Raw genomic sequence first — 17511 nt, 5'->3', positions numbered from 1 at the left:
GAAATATGGTCCCTCAACCTGCGGCCAATTGGCATATGTTTGATAGAACGGACTTAAGTCTGTTGCGAGCAGAACTCTAAGATACTGCAGAAATCGACCTGGAAAAGCGATAGTATAACATTTCACTGGTAAGTTATATTTTATCTTAATCAATATTCGTTTAAAATACCTATTTTAATGTCAAAAAACGTCTTATTAATATGTAACCAGTACTTTTTAATCTTGAGTTATCTCCAGTCTCTGTCCTGCTCAGTAGGTCGAGCAAATAGTGAAACGACAAACAAAGGTGACGCGTATGCGGAAGGGAGCGACATACTAAATAGAACTTACAGTAGACCGATGTAACAGTCCGCGCTTTTTACTGTACTACGTGTTATGCTTACCAATGTCGACGTGACGACACTTGCTCTCTCCGCTGGTCATTACCTTTCCTTTGGGGACGAGTTTTTAGCTCGGATTTGTATGGATCTCAATTATTACAAAATTTTAATGTATGCAATACGAACTTTAACTTACTAACTAAAGGAATTACAAAAACATAAATATAACAGATCTTAGAGCTCACGAGAACTTAAGAATCACGAACCACAAGATGAACCCGAGTACAGCCGAATGTAATCCGACCACAGGTTTCGGCTGAGCCCAATTTTCAGCCGAAACCGAAACTTCGGTAGGTCACTACTATTTACCTAGACACATAAATGATATAGAGAAAGTATTCATACACAAGGAAAAAAAGAACTATGTAGGTACATAGTATGTATCTATATCCTACATATATAAAAAAAATAACATCTGTAGAACCTAACTACGATTAATTTCAGGTATTTTTAATAACTGAAATATAATACAAATTGAGAGTGGCTTCTAGTTAAAATTTTCAAGGATTTTTTGTGGACATCTTTTCATTAGATTGTTGATATTAAATGTTGCATAAAATGCTACAGCCGTTGCGATATTTATAGAAATGATCTAATCTTCTACTGGTAATTTAATAACGAGTTTTGTCTTTAAATCAAAGCGGTTATATTATGTAAGTTTAATAAATACGTCAAATATAACGCATATTTGAAAAAAAACGGCAAAATATATTTGGACACATTATATCAAGAATGATGAAGTTCAGTGCTACGCAAAATTGGATATAAAAAAAGTTTTCTTACACGCGGTAAAAATTAGAGCATTTAATTGTACGGCGAAGTTTCTCGAGAATAATAATAATAATCAAAGTTTAATAACGAAAATAACAACTACTTTATCTACTACATACACACTTAGGTAATAGATTTCTCTGGATCATGTCTAGTCTGCCTAACTAGGTACAACCTGTTTTAAGGCAGACATTTTTATGCAAAAAATAATCAATAACATAACTACCTACTTGTTAGTTTACTATACAGTTATACAATATTAATTTATTATTTAGGAATGTATTTTGAGTAAATTTTCCGATTTTTCTCGACCTAAACCCAGCAACCATTTTTTTACAAATTTATTAAATTGAATCCGGGTCATGGTTTTGCAATCTTTGGGTAGCATATTGAATATTTTGGGGCCCAGAAACCTGAAATTTCTTTGCCCGAATTCAGAGTTTGTGATAGACCCCATGACCCATCCTCTAGTTTGACTTCTGGTAGTGTGGGATTGTTCCTTTTGGGATTTGATAGAATAATTTACTGTCACAAATATTATTATTCTAAAAATATATAATTGCCTTATATCTAAGATCTCAAATTCCTCAAATAACATGACGCTGGGGTATGAAGAATTCAATCAAACCGAACTAATTTGAACGACGTCACAAGTTCTTTCGAATCTATTTATGTTAAAGTGTTGTGATAATTTTTCGGTTTATGATAAGCTAACCCACCAGAGGCAGAACTACCGAAGGAAACTTGTGACGTCACCGGTGGAGTAAATTAAAAATCACAAACATTAAAATATCAAAGCGCCTATAATACGATACATAAACATATTAAAACATTATTTTGGCTTAGTTTGTTTTCTTAACTTCCTCAACGTCATAAAATAACATACTGTTAAAGTACATAAGTATGCCTTTTTAATTTTGGATGCTTTTATCCTCGTCTCTCTGCGCCCAAGCGGATGAAGAATACAGTTCTGCAAGTGTAATAGTATCAGAACTCTGGACGGGTGTTTCCGACTCGATGGCTACTCTCAGGTAAAAATCTTGTAAAACGAAATCGAGCGGAGATAAGTCCGCCTCGTAGTCCAGTGGAGGGCGTCTTCGCCTACCATTATTGAGGTCCTGGGTTCGATTCCTGGCAGTGTAGATGTGAAATATTAATAAAGGTTGTTTAAACTGCTGTTCCCGGACTGGCACATGAAGCGTAGGACTTATCACCTTACCTTCACATAACAGATTATTGAAATACGCTGCGTTTGGTTAACCAATGCAGTGCCCTATACAACACTGGGTGTGGATGATGCCGACGATCTGTCGTCGTCTGGTAGAAATTATCAACAAAATTTTGAGTTTGTCCAAATTTTTGTAGACAAGGACTCAAAATATTGTTGATAAATCAACCTGGTTCATGAAGAAGTATAGAAATTGAAAAAAAAAAAATTCAGGCGTTGCCTAGTTTGTAGGTGAAATAATTCAGTTAAATGAATCTCACCCGCATAAATAAAGGTTTCAGGTCTTCAACTTCACAAACATCAACAGATAAAAGAATTGAAGGAATATAGATGTTAAAATATGGGCAGAGTGGTGAATGTTACACAGTGTGTAAAGTGGCCACTTAAACCAGCCAATGACAAGTCACAAGCCCTGTAGATGCCTAGACTTCTATATTACCTTCTCTAAAATGTTCTTCATCTCTTTTGTAATATGTTAATGCTAGGAATTATTTTAGTTACAGACTTGAACAATTCGGATTCAACCTAGTCTGTGATATGATAAAAATGAATTAAATCAACGAGTACATTTTACTGAACTAAAAATGAACGGGTCTTGTTTCCAGTTGAAACTGCGTACGTTGCAATTATTTTGCAATGAGAAAGTTAAGTAGGCTAAATTACAAGTGATTCATATTTGCAATAAGTGAGTTAATACGCACATTGAGCACATCTTAGTGTAATAAAAAAAGCTGGAGTGATACATGTCTTTATCCGCTTATCAATCAAATTATCATTTTTATTCCACAGGTTAAAATGCTGGTTCTGGAAACAAATTAATCACCCAAAACAAATACATAACATTATGCTTAGAAAATTCTCATTGAAACTACATCAATGCACTCACAAAATCCGTCTAGTGTTTATTTTTTATGGTAGACAATGGAAATACAATAAATAATAATTTGAATGGACAACGATCCAATATCCCTAATTTTGCTAATTTTCCACCCGAGTGCAGCTGAACGTAATTCGACACATCCTGATCGCAGATTTCGTCTGAGCCGAAGTTTCGGCCAGTTTCTAGCCGAAACCAAAACTTAATCTGTTAGCAGTAAACACAAAAGTTTAAACATACCTATATATTATTTTTGCGTCTCTTTGTTTTAACGATCTGATATAATTTTAGTTTAACTTTTCTTTTCGTATACCTATTATCATTTTTTAAACACCTAGTGGTGCATAGGGCAATGCATTGGTATACCAATCGCTGCCTATATTGATATTTTTGTTACTTTAAGGAAAGATGATCAGTCTAACGCTATGGGAGTACGTATATTGGATTGTATACCTACATAAATAAATTCGTTATAAAATAAATTCCACGATACAAATTTCTAAAGAAGAAAAAATAAAAGAACTTGAGATGAATAAGTCACTCGGATACCAAAATAATATTAAAATTCCTAAATTCCACACAAGTCATAGTCAAAATAGCTTTGCCTTCAAAGGTGTAAAAAAAATATAATAATATCCCCAATGAACTAAAATCAATTAAAAATAACATACCAATAAATAAATTTAAAGTAAATAAATTTAAAGTAAATAAATTAAAAATAAATAAAATTAAAATCGAAAGAAAATTTTTGAACACGTGTAAAAACTGCATTTAATTTTAATTAGTATGAATGTATTATTATTTTATTGTTTTTTTCTTTATGTATTCTGTTTTTTTTTCTCATATACTCATATATTCAGAATTATATTAACTCTTATAAATAAACAACTACAACAGTGTAAGTCACTCTCCAAGCACAAGAGTTACAGTGATAACATTTACTAGATGTATAAAAGTAACAACATGCACCTTTTATGAAATTTATTAATAAAAAAATAAAAAAAACATCTACGTTCCATTAATTTTGTAACAACTAATTTTTTTTTTTTTTTTTAAAACTTCAAGTGCAAAAAATAAGTACTTTCACAATGTGTTAGCCTTAGAACAGGCTATTGGGCGGCTAATTGTGGATTGCAATCCTAGGAGAATGTTATGAAAAAATATCATTTGTCCGATTAAGTACTGATAAAAGCTTTCTCATTAACAGACGTAATTAGCTGGATATGTATAACGGGCGGAAAGTCTGGTTTAACACATGTTAGGGATATTGGTACATCTAATACAAATGAAGCTTATTCAATCGACGGTTGCAGGAGGTAATCTCTGTATCCTAGGATCTGAGAGACCGATTATAATCAATGTCTGCATAGTATCCAGTGTGTAACACTTTGATCTACTAATATTTACATTGGTACCACGTGTCCACATCAGATATTGGCTCACTAAACGCGTATATTAACCCCGGTGGATTTTCTAATGTCGCGTGCTCTTTGCCAGAGCCACATGATACTTATACAAGTTGTATTAAATATTAAATATTGTGTTTAGTTGTTTAAATATTTACACTTAACATACCTAATACGCTTTTTAGAGCAGTGGTGAAAAGCTTGAACGAACTTCGGAAAATCTGTCCGAAAATATAACAGTCTGTTTTTACACCCGATAATTATTGCAATTTGACTTATTGACGTTTGTCATAGGAATGGGTTATTCGAAATGAAAATAAGTCAAAAATGTTACAGAACGTTTTGTCATTGATTAAAATATAAAGTGTGGTTGAATCAGATATTCGTCATTATACAAAAAATTAAAAGGTAATAGTATGTTTTTGCATTTATTCACTTAAATTGGTATACCTTTTCTACAACGATTTTGAAATAGGGAAAAATCACATACGGCAAACCGATAAAAATATATGAAATGGATTTAAAATAAACAATTGTATTTTCAAAATCAATATGGATATTGTGAATAAATGTTTTCATACGTAATTTTAAAAAAGAAGTTATAAAAAAATGTCACTAGAAAACCGCGACATGTTTGGCATTGATAATTGTGACTTCAAGATTTTGACGATGACAATATTCTATAAAATTTAAACGATTAAGAACTAAGTTAAAAATTACATGAATCGTTACATATTAGGGGCGAGGCCAGTGTAATGACCGTTATTGCGGAAATTCAAAATAACAAATTTAAAAATATTTTTTATGAAACTAACAAGCAGCAATTTTTTTTTTTACTCGACAGTATTTCATAAACCCTTATTACATAATAGTAGGTATTTATGTATAATATGTCTTAATTAAGTATTTAGGTACAAACATCAGAAGAAAACATATTTTTCATAGTATATAATTAAGTCGCTTTGGAACTTTTTCATTTCCACAGTCGATGTCATTATGCTAATATCAAGGAAATCTACCGATATATATAAAAAACATGATTTGTTATTATCAATATTTGAAGCATTCACTTTGTCGTCAAATGATTCAATTAATGTTAGTACATATTTATAACCACTTACCGACTTTTCTATTTATCAACTATTCTTTTTTTCAACTGTTGAACATTAAAGTAATTTTCAACTTATAATCAGTGTAGGCTGGCGTAAGCTTCTAGTAGCATGCGTCCAATCAGCACGCCGGTTTAATATTTTTGTGTAACTACTATGGCGAAGGTGTATATAGTGATTAGCATGTTAGTGTAATAAGTGTCATGCCGAAGAGACGACGTGTACGTTTTTAAAACGGTAGACATAAAAAATACAAATATGTACCTTTATTAATGTTCTTGATTATTATTAAACATTCGATTCCTGGTTTTACAAGTAAAACACCTACAATAAATTTATAGTGTACTAAAATCAAGAATTGTTTCGTTTATTATTAAAAAAAGTAAATAAAGTAAGCGGTATTGTATGTAGAAGTAAAGATTAATTGTATAACATTAGGAAAATAAAAGAAGAAATGGCATGAAAATTACTATCACGATGTAATATTTTATTTGTCTGGAAATGATTATAGAATATAGAGTAACAGCTTTATAGCTGTAAGCTAATACAGTGTTGAAAGTAAACAGAGATAACGTTTTATATCTATCGGACACACCTGGGACCGAATCCAATAATCGGGATATCTAAACTAATGTTACTAAACTTGGGACAATTAGTTCTCTTGATTGAATAATTTATTAGATAATTTCATCGACGGGATACAGGATCACAACATTACGTCTATTATTCTAGTACATTGAATTTGATAAGAGTATTATACTTGTTCAGACCAACTCCCAAACAGATTTGTATCTACCCACCCGTTTCATTTCCTAGGGCACTCCACGTAACAATAATTCTACGTGTGAGTGCCGGAAAAAAGTTATACTTTCAGTACTAATCAAACATTACACAAGTGGAGTGCTTCCAACGAATCATTCAACAAGCGAGCTGTGCCAGCGTCCAGCATCGCAGGCTCCATACAAGCCGTGCCAGCGTCTCACGACCGCCAGCTTCACCAGCAAGGTTCCATCACGCGTCACGCCTCATCATCGGCAGGTTAGTGGAGTTGTGCAACCTTCCTTCCTCAATAATACAGTCCACTATCTAAATTTTCCTCCTCCTAGGACGGGGTAATCTTCACACCTCGTCCATTCGTCCGTAGGTAATGTAATGAGACGAAAATTATTTGACCACATTAAAAGATGGGCCTAAAACGAGTTTACTTATAACACCTGCATGTATTATTACTCTGTTACATAAAATATCATGGCAGCCTAACTTTGCAACGAAGAGCATCACGAGACTCAGATTTTCAAAAAAATATTCGACAACATTTATTCGGCCACCGACATTTTGTGTATTCACACAGTCAAAAATTATCTGCTATGCTCAGTGCTGATTTTTTTGTAAATTTATTTATTTTATTTTTATTTTATTTTATTTTTGCACCACAACAGGCCAGGAGGCCCAATTACAGCGGTGAATTACATCACAGAACACCCAGGCTTGAGAAAAATCACATTTAATTTTTGTGTTCTCACCGGGAATCGAACCCGGAACCTTCCGTCTGTGAGTCAAGCGTCTTGACCACTACACCACGGAGGCCGCGATTTATGTTATTTAAGTAGCTAGAATCCCACTTGTCCATGCGCTTTGTAGCTGCAAGACGACTGGTAATCCAGCTTTAATATTTAAATGTTATCAACTATCAAATACCAAAATTTTGTAAACAGGGTTTAGAATTTCAACCGTCCATGCGCTCAGTGGCTGCAAGACCTGTTATAATCTAACTCCTATTTAAAAAAATGAGTTTTTCTAATCTAATATCCAGAGATATCCAGTACTTTCATAAATTGAAACAATGTCTCAGATAGGAAAGTTGGGGGATATCGAAGCATCACTATAAGAATTATTTTTTGTACAATTTTAGGTTTATAATAGACACCGTACAACAATAATAATAATAATATAAAGCCTCATAATAACAATCAAATAGATTTACGCAACTTTTTTCTAAGTCACCTTAGTGGCGTTTGCCTCTTAAATAACATAATTTTACGCTTCGAATGGCATATTCAACTAAAAACTGCCATTTAAGGGTTAGTGACTTTTGTCTGAACGGCGACGAAATAATATTTGGGAATATCAACCAGCTAATTTTTATCTAAACTAAAAATGAATAAGGCATTGTTTAGCGTTTCTCATTTTTAAAAGCGAATATTTGCTGTTCGTGTTTATTATCTGCCTATTCGTTATGAAATCACAAAATGGAATAAAGGTGTTACAATTAGGTATATCCAGGTAAGCAATAGAAATTGAGGTGGTTGAACGATATTTCAGATTACGCCTTATCAGTAAATGTGCGTTGTACAATGTTGGAGTTTGTATGACGCATTTGCGTTGTGACATTACAAAGGGGCTTACTTTAACATTTTTACAAACAAATCAACTGCCAAACTGCTGATATAAACTATCCAAAATGCCTTTTCTTTTATGTTAGCAATATTAATGCTTCTATAAAAAAAGGCATGTTAATGCACCACTGCAAATAGTTAATTTAAAAACCGTTTAAATCAAATAATTAACCATTGAAATGGACAAAACTTTACATGCAACTGATTTCGTTCATTTTGAATAAACAGCAACAAATGTTTAACTTTTTTTTTTGTGCCACCCCAAAAAGTTAAATATTATTTGTCGCGTTTTTGTTGCAACAGTTTGTTTTATTAATTTTAGACGAACAAATTGTGTCGACAGTTTGTTTGATTCATTTTCAACAAACAAATAATGACCATTTTGACAACCTCGCAATTTTTTTTATCGTAACTTTTTTCATTGCGGGCTCATGGTGTAGTGGTCAGCGCATTTGTCTACCATGCAAGAGGTCTCGGGTTCGATTCCCGACATGGTTGGCAAGAAATATTTATTTAAAAAAAAAGTATATTTACACTAGAATATTTCATAGTCCCTGGACTGGCACCTGAACCGTAAGATTGCTCATCTCACCTTCATGTAACAAAAATGATCAAGGTATGCTGCGATTGGTGTATCAATGCAGTTATTTATGCACCATTGGGTGCGGAAAGGGAATGATGATTTTTCATTGCAAGTAACAAAATGAATTAATACTTAGTAAGTAAGTTAAGAATAAATATATTAATTGCACGCTTTACTGCATTCTGTAAATTCTACATACACTACTGAGTGAATAATAAGTAGGTAGTAATAAATAATTTAACAATAATAAATCGTAATTACGTTGATTGACAGCAGATTTCTAACTCAACGAGTGGAAGTATTCGATACATTTAAGTAGATACCTTAGTATAAAATTGCTTGCATATTACATAGTTTGAATTCATAAGCTAGGGATTAAAAAAAATTATATTTATCATCTACTGTTGAGAAAGTTATAATTTTTGAACCGGTATCTAACATTATGTTGAATGTAAAATCGAGATCGTATCGCATATAAGGTACAACTATTGATTGTTCAGTAAGATGTAACATATTGTCATAAAACCGTTGGGTTATTACGGAGAACATAAAGACATTGAATCAGAAGACTTCGTGGAGATGAGATGAAATGAAGATTCGTAAAAGATAAACATTACCATGAGTCTGAACACAGAAACTAATTCTAAATACTATTTTACCGTTGTAGCAGTCTCGTTTTAAACACTCTAAAGTCGACTCGTTAATTAAATTGAATAAAATCTGCCTAGCATACAATTCACCGAGATAGGAAATATTGGACGTGATTCGTGAAGCAGAATCCAGAAATGAATTAAGAATTGCCTGTTGGTTTACGTCTGGTTGAGTTAATTTGAACATCGATTATGATGTTATTTTGTAAGCTGAACAATAGAAAAAGGAACACGAAGGCATATTTATTCAGGTTGAAAAAACACGCCTGGATTTACGATTCTAAATTGTAGAAACGTGTCCGATGATAAATATGAGAAATAATTATTCCGAGACTTGTATTCGTGAACTGACTACTGAAACATCAGAAAAACGGCCTTATATAAGAATTAGTTATAGTTTTCAGTTACTAACTTGCCCGACAAAAATATAAAGATAAATTTCTACCCGAATAGGGCAGAATTATCAAGATTTTGATACATCAATAAATTGAAATACCTCTTCGTATATTCCATGTCGTTCGAGATTACCGTGAACTTGATAAATTACTCGTATTTTGTCTCCAAAATCTTTCGTGCTTCCAAATGTTCCGTTACGAATGACGTCAGAAAGAAATTCTCGTATATAATATTAAGGGTAGATGCCGCGATACTATGGTTTGAGTAACTTGAAATACATTTGTATAAAGTAAGTTATAAGAGTTTAATGGGGCAATCGATCGTTAGAATTTCAAACAAAAAGAATAATTACAAAGCCCTTTTCAAATTGAACGCACGTCGAGATTAACGTTCATTTTGTTGGGGCTGTATTACTTATACTTGAAGGGAATTAATTCTGACGAACACATTAACCCCGACTTGCTGTTATAAAGAGAGAAATTTTACGGGTAGCCGTTGAAAAATAAGATATTTCAAAACTTTCGTATCAACCGCGATCATAAATCACGAAAGTTTGGAAAAGTAATAATGGAATATAATTTCCTTATAGGCTCAAATAGGCGAGGCGAATATTTTGTCATATAAGGAAGGTTATTTTAAACGATTCGATCAAAAGTATCTTGATAAAAAGAGAGCCGTGTCCGCACATACTAGATCAAGGATATATTATATAAAAATATTTGCGTCAGTAATTTTATGGCCAATTTAGGTTCTTTATTACATGTACATTTGACCTAACTTCGGCACGTATTAAAAAAAAAGCGCGGTAAGAAATGAGTAGTTTTTGCAGCGACTAATCTATTAAATAATCTTTCTAAACTTTATTAACTCAGAGGACATAAAAAATAACGTTAGTTTTGTTGCTTTTTGTTAACAAGCGAGGCGGGAGAGGACAACCCAAGGACTTACGTCAGCTGCCATTTTTCGAGTTTTAATACTCTTTTTACGACTTGTGGAAACTGCTGCATTAAACGTTCAATTACAATGGCTGACACTGAGTTGTAAAGCGCTACGTAATCTCGGTCAGCGCGGTGACAACCAACTGCAAGTTACAGGACCTCCCGTAAATTACAGTCGTAATAAATAACGTGAATTATGAATATTGATTACCGCGCATTGTTCGTGCGGCTAATGGCCGTAGTGATGTCATGGCGTGAAATCTCGTCGATAGGCGAACTGAGATTGGAGGAAGAACAGTCGACCTCCTACTAAGAATATGGCCACCACGATTTGCCAGCTGATTTACTCGCCTAGTAATAAATTTAGAAACACATCGACTAAAAACATCAATAAAGTATTATTACATTGTCATGAATGTGGTTGGTTACAAGGTTAATTTTTGTTCTATTCGTACAAAAAATACCTTCAATGATTTTTGTCCAGCTTTAAATCTTCGTGACCGTAGAACAGCGACGGATGTGCGCAAAATGCGACATTGACATTATTTCATATTTCATCTTGAAAAGGTTACATAAAGGCTTTATGAATATGGTATGAAAAAAAAACAAAATATATGTAACTATCCCAAGTATCAAATGATATACTTTGTACTTCTCAAGTTGTGACATAGTGTCAAAAAAAATTTATTAATCGGCTGACATGTTAAGTTGAAGAAAATCAAATGCCTAGCTGTTTTACGATCGTGACGAAATACTGATATGAAAAATATACACACCATACATAAAACGACTAAAAGAATTATATTATTAAATGTATTCTTGTGATAACCATTTATTCCATTTATTTCTTTAAAATTGAAATCACCTACATTAAAACAATTTAAAAGAAGTAATAAGACTTTTTATTTAAATAAAACAATTTTAATTTTGAAACATTCAAAATTACGGGATCTAAAAAATTCTTTATTTGTATTTTTTTTAAGTGGACTCGATAAATTGGTTTAAAATGATAATTGTTGCGTGTGCATAGCTTATTATTGGAAACTTATTACGCAGTGCAGGTTTGAACATGCATTTTTTTATAACACACATGAATTAATAACACACTAATCCGCGATTTCAAGATTGGGATGGGATTTTGGACGTAGACAGATGAAATTAGATGAGTTCGTAACTTCCACCTGTGTGTTCAGATCTTATTCCTCTCGTAAAGTATTTAAACGTGATCACGCCTGAATAATGCGATAATTTAAAATATATGCAACATTTATGGTCAGTTCGTAGGGGCTCCAAATATAAATATTTTATCCATTGAAAAAATATTCGGGCCCGCGATGGGCGGGAATTATTCTAACGAAACTCGGCGTTTTAGCGGGAGAAAAACCACATCGCGCGAGAAATAAGTTTCAAGTTTCTCGCTTATAATGTAACCTTCTGCCGTCGGAAAAGATTACGTTAAAATGAATAAATTAAATTTGCGGTTTAATCCCCCACCGGGCGAGCGGGCCACGTCCAGATCTGCCGTTCCTTGGATATATTAAACCCCCGTAAAATCCGCCCCTAAATCCAGAATACAGCCTTCCCACATTTCAGTTATTTACTAAAACTTGGAATCAAAATGATATTTTGTTTGCTGCCTCGATTAATGATCCCTACCCCAGTTTTTAATATCTGGATAAGAATTATGACAAAATTTTAATGCAATGAATTATTTATACCTACGACATAAAACGATTTTTGAAACAAAAATATTACCGTGAGAAGTAACATTGAATGTGAAAAAAATAAAACTGAAGGTTTTATTAAATTATTAAAACGAAAAAAAATTTCCGTCCAGTAATCAAAAATTTTAATATTAAAACTTTGAAGTAGGTACAAATCTGGTACAACAACAATAACACGGTGTTGGAAGAAAAGGATGCTGGTATTCGGGCGGCGTAGATAGAGGAAGGAAACTAGGAAACTACTAACTATTTACTCAAGTATTGCGCAATTATAATACTTACTGCTTTTGTGTCAACTCCGGCTGTAGTTTATTCGTCAAAGTCCCAAACTTTGCTCCATTGAACGGATGATCAACCGCGGAATTTCTCCGACACAGTTAAAAGTGCCAAAGTTCGTGAGACTCGGAGGAACTTTCGGAGCCCTCGAGAGGATTCAACAATCGATTTATATCCACAACAAACGGCGAAGAAATATCGCCAAACACAGGATTATATACCAGTCAGTTGCCGAAGTCACGCAGTTGAGATTTTATTTTTTACTGCTGCGAATGGCAAAGTTTTCCGTCCGTGAAACACAATTTTTTTTAGCTTAAGTACTGATTTTCAAAACAAATAACAGCTAGATCACTCGTCCCAAGTGAAAGCGACGAGTCCACGAGCGAACAAACAAACAAGAAATACTTGTCAAAACACAAAAACACACAAAAACTTTTGTTATCAAAACAAATAAAACACAGTATAACACTATTCGGGTATTTATTATGTTCAAATAACACTGATTAATTGCGATGTTACTGATGTTTATTAATTTATTCCGTTGAATCGATTTGCTCGGAAGAAAACGATCGCGATCTCATAGACGAGCGAGATATTCTGTCACGAGACAACTCCTCTTTACGAAAGCCAGCGCTCGACTGAACGTTTTCATGTGTTTGACCGGTGGCGCTCCTAGCGGCGCAAAGAGTACAATACAGAATAGAGAAGGCATTATACTTCCAAGGCGGTGAAGCGAGATACAATATGATGAAACACCTACCTACCAAAAATAATAATATTGCAGCAACTTGTCGTTATTTCAATATTTATAGCGCCTACTTTAAAATGTCAATATTTTCAAATTTTTCATTCATCTAGAACAGAACGTTATAAATTACAAAAAGGTTTTATCCAGAAGATGTACTTCGAATAAATAAAAATATTTCTACCTTAGAGGATAAACATGGGAGCCCAATTTTTGCCGTTTTGAAGTTGAAAATGCATAAATTACCACAAAAAGCTATTTTATGCGTGAACAAAACGTCGGCCTTGTGGTTTAATGGTCAGCGCGTTTACCTACCGTTTTTTTATATTAAAAATTAATAATAAAAATTGAAAACAAATTATGCATAATTTCATATAATATTTCCAAGGAGTTTTTGTAAAAAACTTATTAAGGGACAATGCAGATAATAAATATTTATTCACAGACGTTTTTATATTTTAAACTATAACACTTTTTACAAAAGCAGAATAGAAATTGTGACACACTACACTGCCGTCGAAAGAAAGAAGGACGTTTCTACATAAAACAAAAATTGAGAAAATAAATATTTTCTAACTCAGAGATTGAAAAATTCGCCGTGTGAAAAATACTACAAAAATTAAGTATATTATTATGCGACAGTATGTATTTTGGTTTGCCCTAACGGAATATATATATTAATTTCAATAAATTTTACGTTATATATTTAAAAAACTAACTTTTCATCTTCTTTTTAGTAAAAAAAATACAAGAAAATATGTTATTCTTCAATGAAAAGACGTTTCTAGCTAGAAACGGCATTTTTATTTAGTTATTAGTAAACGTCTTTCTTTTTTAATGTTAATATGCCAATTGATTCTACTCAACTAAATAAAATAGACGTTCCTGGCCATTTACTGTTTTTCAAACTAGTAACGCCGACCTAATAATCAATTTGCTTCGAAATTACCACCAGATCTTAAATTTAATTGAAAATGAGTAGGTACATTCGTTTCAGATGTTTTTAAAAACGAAAAAGAAGAAAAAAAATAGTATTTTAATCAGTCTTTAATAATTAGAGAAGTCAGAACAGCCTTTTATATTTAGTAATCTTCAAGACTTTTTGCAGTTTAGTCTCATTTATTAGTGAAAAGAATAGGGTTGTGGTTATTTTAGGAAGATAGATGTATTTTTAGTAGATGCGCGTTTTTTTCCTGATTCCGAATACGTATTTGACTCATTTTCTAAAAAAAATGTAAGATGCATCCTTCTTTCTTATGACGGCAGTACAAATTCAAAGGGTATGAAAAAAGTTTTAAAAAAATCAAAATAAACATAATAAAAGGCATGGAAATGAATTCAAAATGATATATACATTATACAATCTGTAAAAGAAAAAATAAGAATAAAAAATAAAAAAATGTTTAAAAATTACATGTATGTGTATATATACAAGCTGAACGAGTAGGAAAGTGCAAATGTTAAAAAATTACAAGAATGAAAAAGTTTTTAAAATTAAAAAAAAAAATGTACCCCAATACAGGTTAAAAAAGTATTAAAATTAGATATACATAATACAAGCTAAAAAAGTATGAATAAGCATAAAAATCATTTCAAAAGTATTAAAAATTACATATACAAGCTAAAACGGTAAATAATTAAAAATAATATGTTCTAGATGCGCATTTTCTGGATCAACTAACATTATTTATTCAAAGTATTTCTGGAAATAAATAGTGCTTCAATTCGCACGTCCTGCTTCTGTATTTTGAAATAAGTCGGTACTTTAAATTTGTTGATATGAAACATTTGTTTGAACGAGTTGTTTTACTTCAGAGTAATAATGCGCTAAGCTATAGAGGAGCCCAAATGTAGGAAAACCATTCTATGGCTATTGGGTATTAAGTTAGCTACAGTTCGCAGCAAAACAATGGGCCGTACTCAGGTCGAGAATTGCCAAATGGATATTCATTTTCATTGTAAATATTTTAAAATATGTACCTATGTATTTATTATTGCAGGTTTGTTCTAATTTATTTCTCTATAATTCGCCTATATTTATTTTATAAAACTGAAAGTACACGTGTGTGTTAATTTCTTCATGTATTTATTCATTTTATTAACAATATACTTATGTTACATTTATTGAGACATAAATCACAACTCCATGGAACCAAGTCCTGTGTTGAATTTGTTTGTTTGTCCGTCACATCTTCGAAATGGGGAGTCGTAGTGGCCTGAAATTTAAACACATCATTTTAAATGCGATTTCAAGGTTATTGCTGCTATTTTCGAGTAAACTTTGAATCGACCCCTACTCGATAAAAACTCAAACTTTATATGGATGCCTAGTGCGACCTCGACATATTGGCCGGAATCAACTGTCATTATCAACTGTAAACATACTTTAATTCACAGATTTAATTCCCAAATTGAGAAAAAATAGTATCTGAAGTAAATATGTTGATATAAGGAAAGTTTTTGAGCAACATAATACACGTGTCGGTACAATAAATGCCAAAAATCAATGTAAATCATGTAAAAATATTCGAAATAAATTACCTGTGGAAACTGACTCCTTTGACACCTTTAACACCTTTGACGCTCTTACTGCTGCAACCAAACATACTGAAATTCACCATAGTCGTTTTTTATTAATTATAACGTAAATATCCAAGTTATTTACAAAGCCAAGCACAGTTACAAAAGCATTCAATCGAATCGTTATGTTTATGTTGTCAAATTAAACAAAATGACTACCAATTGGTTGCTAACCAACAAACTAACATCGCTTGCTTTCTATGAAACATAGTGGTAGGGCTTCTCTATAGGTTCACGCATTATTACTCTGAGGTTTTTACACTAGAATATTTCGTAGTCCCTGGATTAGTTACCTGAATGCAAGTGTAAGACTGATTACCTTACCTTCATGTAAGAAAAATGATCAATATACGCTGCATTTGGTGTACCAATGCAGCGCCCTATGCTCCATAGATGCAAAAGGGGAACGGTGGTGGATAAAACACAGAAGTCCACTTTCGTCACAAAAATGCTGTTTTTCAACCTGTTTTAATACACATTTTTACATGCAGTTTAAAATACATTATTATAAAACAAGATTGCTTAAAATATTGTATTTGTTACTAGGTGTCAATGTAAGTTGTGTCCGTTTTTTTCTAAATTAAAAAATGAGCACAAAATTCAAAAAAATGGTAAAGGATGTACGTCATTTGGAAGAAAATTAAAAAAAATAAAATACCAAAAAAAACAAATGGTTACTTACTTCTGCAGGGGAAAAGCGAGGGGGGCGCAGACGCGCGGTTAGCGGTGTATCAGACTCCCCCCTCTCCCCTCCTTATTTCTCCCATGCCGAAGAATTTTAATTGTCCTAAAAAAATATTTTGATGTGCCAATATGTCTTCTCATTCATACTGATCATCGTGGTTTCGGATGTGACAAGGTTTAAAGAACATCCTGTATAATTTTTTTTTGTTTATTTGTAAATATTGTATTTTTTTATTGTATAATGGCTGTTGTTTTCATTTAATAAATAAATACGTATATCAATATTTTAAAGAAGTTTTTCTGAATTTTCTCTACCCAAACCCGTTATTGCTGTTTTTTTTTACAAATTTGGGTTGTTTTACAATGTTCGGGCAATACTACCGAACCAAAAATCTTAAATTTCTTTCCCCGAAATTAGATTTTGAGGAAAGTTTGCTAAATGTACTGCCCTTTGCACCATTCAGTGCTTTTAAGGGAACGATGATGATGATTAATTGTTGCCCTTCTCAGTCCTAGTATGAGCTATAATTAAGTGTCTCGAAAAGGTTCCCTAAAATCCTTAAATAATTTGATTTTAACACGAAAATGTTTGTGGGAACAGGGTCCGACGGGTGTAGATTTCTTAAACGCCCCAACAATTAAAATACAAACCAAGGTTCCCAAAAATTTAATTATAGGATGAATTTATGCCGTGAATTATACGAATAAATCATTCGAAAATATCTATACAGAAATCAAGGCATATACAGAAATGACATTTATATATTT

General features: G+C 32.5%; 1 protein-coding gene across 4 annotated transcripts in view; it reads right to left on the bottom strand.

Moving 5' to 3' along the window:
• The window catches only part of LOC148276019 (uncharacterized), a 209344-nt gene extending 195968 nt beyond the window's left edge, over window positions 1-13376 (bottom strand). For all 4 annotated transcript variants that reach the window (XM_088234880.1, XM_088234881.1, XM_088234882.1 and 1 more), the window contains exon 1: window positions 12741-13376. The gene's annotated coding sequence lies outside the window, so the exon portion shown is untranslated. The remainder of the gene's footprint in view (window positions 1-12740) is intronic.
• Window positions 13377-17511: the final 4135 nt, after the last annotated feature.

This window comes from Micrasema longulum, unplaced genomic scaffold (assembly GCF_059751315.1).
Source record: "Micrasema longulum isolate JH-2025_06_02 unplaced genomic scaffold, ASM5975131v1 h1tg001297l, whole genome shotgun sequence".
NCBI lineage: Eukaryota > Metazoa > Arthropoda > Insecta > Trichoptera > Brachycentridae > Micrasema > Micrasema longulum.
Note: the sequence above shows the minus strand (reverse complement) of the source record. Positions and strands in the feature narration are given on the sequence as shown.